General features: G+C 47.2%; 1 pseudogene; it reads left to right on the top strand.

Moving 5' to 3' along the window:
- Positions 1-751: 751 nt before the first annotated feature.
- LOC122493015 lies at positions 752-2,204 on the top strand (annotated as a pseudogene).
- The last annotated feature ends 825 nt before the right edge of the window (positions 2,205-3,029 follow it).

Below are 3,029 nucleotides of genomic sequence, written 5' to 3'. Positions count from 1 at the left end.
ACATGAGAAAACTGAGGTGAGCTTAAGTAATTTTGCCCAAGAGGGTCCCAGCAAAGGAGGGGAAGCTGGGATTGAACCTGACTGTGTTCAACTCTTAAGGATTCCAGGCCCCGGCCCTTCCAGTGTCCGTTCTGTTTTTTAATGTATGCGCTGCCTTCCCAACCAGAATCCTTTAAGAGCAGTGGCCACACGGTCCAGACCACAGTAGAATCTTCTGTGCTTGACACAGCACCTGGCGTGCTGTAGCCAATACTTCCTTTGAAGAGAAAAATTAAGCAACTTGCCCAAGCCACTCAGCTAGTAAACGGTGGACCTAAGATTTGAACCATCTCCCACACCTTACGCATCATGGATTTCCCACAAGAACCATGCTCTGTGTATCAAGCGAGCTCTTTTTCCCCTTGGAGGTCACACTCACCAGGCTTTTGATCATCCCAAACAAGGCATTTTATGCTCCCATTCACTCTACCCCACCCCCCTACCTGCCACCTGTAACGCATTCATTCTGCCCTCTCCCAAGCAGACTGTGGTTCTAGACCTAGGGAACTAAATGGCTAATACCCTGGCAAGCAAGAAAGCACTTTTATGATTCTTGTATGCTAATTTTGCCGCAGGTGTTCTGACACTGGTTGTTCTCAACCCCAGACTTTGCATTTGGAAGCCCTTCCAGATGTTGAAATCTTTCGGTGTAAAATAAGAAGGCATGCGCGGCCTGGAGGGGGTGGTGGGGCACCCACCGTGGCCCCGCTTCACCGTTGGCTCCACGCGCGGTCCCAGCACCCCGCTGAGTGCCTCGGACACCCCTCACCCCCAGGCCGTGGGACGGTGGATGGCCGGACACAGCTGGGCAAAGGCATTAGCGGCGGTGTCTCTTTCCTTGACCTTGGCCTCTGCAGCCGTCAGGCTCAGCAGCTGCCCCAACGTCTCCCCAGTTGGAGCCCATTTTCCTCACTTGGGTTTCCTCCAGGCTTCAGCATGTCAGATTTGAATGGCGCAGCTGAGCATCCCCACAAGAAGGCCAGGACATCTCTGTACCCTGGCTCTAAAGTGGAGCAAAGCCAGGTCCCCAACGAGAAAGTTCCTGGCTGGTCGAATGGCCAGAGTACAAACCTGTCGAGGACACTGCTGGCTCTGTCTTGGCCCAGCCCATGTGGGCAGACCCTGCAGTGGGGGAAAGGAACTTCTTTCCTAAACTCAACGAAAGGGATGGGCATGTTGAAAGAAGGAGCCAGAATGGCTTGTATGAGCTTGAAAATGGCAGACCCAGAAATCCTGCAGGTCAGACAGGGCTTGGTTGGCAGAGGGCTTTTAAGGCCGTGGGTTCCAAATCGTGCCGCAGACCCCATCTCAACCAGGTGGAAAAAGGATAGCACGGGAAATAAAGTTACCCATCCTGTTTCTGAGAGAAGCATCCTGCAATTTGTAGCCATCAAAAGGAAGGACTGTGGAGAATGGGCCATCTCAGGGGGAATGGTGGAGCCGGGAGAGAAAATTAGTACCACGCTGAAGAGAGAATTTGGTGAGGAAGCCATGAACTCCTTACAGAAATCCAGAGCAGAAACACAGGAGTTTAAGAAACAACTTCACAAACTATTCAGCCAGGAACACTTTGTAGTCTATAAAGGCTACGTGGATGATCCTTGAAACACAGATAATGCGTGGATGCAGACGGAAGCTGTGAACTACCATGATGAAACGGGTGAGGTGATGGACGAGCTTCCTCTGGAAGCCGGTGATGATGCCAAGAAAGTGAAGTGGGTGGACGTCACTGATCAACTCAGGCTTTGTGCCAGACATTCCCAGTTCATTCAATTTGTGGCTGAGAAACGAGGTGCCCACTGGAGTGAGGGCACGTGTCCCAGGTGCCGTGAATACCGACTTGGAGTCTCATGAAAGCCGGGGGCCTTCAAATGGACCTGGGGGATGAGAACTCCCACTGAACAGGACAGGGAGGGATCTTCTTCTGGTGATGACTTACAAAACTGTTCACAGTATGAGGGCTTTGTGTCAGGGAATAGTATCAAACACAGGAGATCAGGACCACAGACTTTTGGGTTTTCCAGTCAGAAGAAGAGGAATATAGTCACCTGTTGTATGTGTTGTATACATGACTCTTAACCACATGATTCAACCAGTGCTCTTGGGAGAATTGTAGATGGTACAAAGGTAACTTCTCACCAACCATAACCTCTGCTTTTCAGCTAGCTTGCATTTGTCACTCCTTTTTTTTCCTCCTGATGTGTTAGATTGTGGTCTGATCTAATGCATAACCTGGTATTTTGCATAACGTTTGTTTTTCAAATTGAGCTTTATGTGGTCTCGTATTCATTGTTTTCAAGAACGAAAGCTCTCTAGTTATCCGTGTGTTTAGGATCTTTCATTTTGCGGGAAAGGTTCCTTCTTTATTTTATTCAAAAGGATCAAGTACTTACAAACCAGAAAAATAAAATGCAGTGACAAAATGAGCTTACTATCTAGCCCTCTGGTTATCAGAACTATTTCTGAACAGAATGGATGAAGCTCAGGATATTTGTTTCCTCTCATCTTAGAAGACCCTGTAAATGTGAATTCCTGTTGCGAAGAAGTCTTTGTCAGGAGATGTATGTAATCCCAGCCTAATAAAAATACAAATCATGCTTAACTTTTCTTAGTTGAAAATATATATGTATATGTATATGTATATGTATATGTATATGTACATATATGTATATACACATAAATATACATATATATATATATATACACAGAGAGAGAGAGAGAGAGAAGGTTTTTAATAGTCAGTTTGCAAACACAGAGATACTCCCCTGACAATCAAGAATGAGGGGATTCCAGGGTTGCCTGGGTGGCTCAGTCGGTTGAGCATCTGACTCTTGATTTTTCGCTCAGGTCGTGATTTCACAGTTTGTGAGTTCGAGCCCTGTGTCGAGCTCTGCACTGACAGTGTGGAGCCGGCCTGGGATTCTCTCTCTCTGTCTCTCTCTGCCCCTTCCCCCCTCAAAAAATAATAAACAAACATTTAAAATAAGAAT

Source organism: Prionailurus bengalensis, chromosome D2 (genome assembly GCF_016509475.1).
Source record: "Prionailurus bengalensis isolate Pbe53 chromosome D2, Fcat_Pben_1.1_paternal_pri, whole genome shotgun sequence".
Lineage (NCBI taxonomy): Eukaryota > Metazoa > Chordata > Mammalia > Carnivora > Felidae > Prionailurus > Prionailurus bengalensis.
The sequence above is the reverse complement of the archived record's forward strand: the minus strand, read 5'-3'. Positions and strand labels throughout refer to the sequence as shown.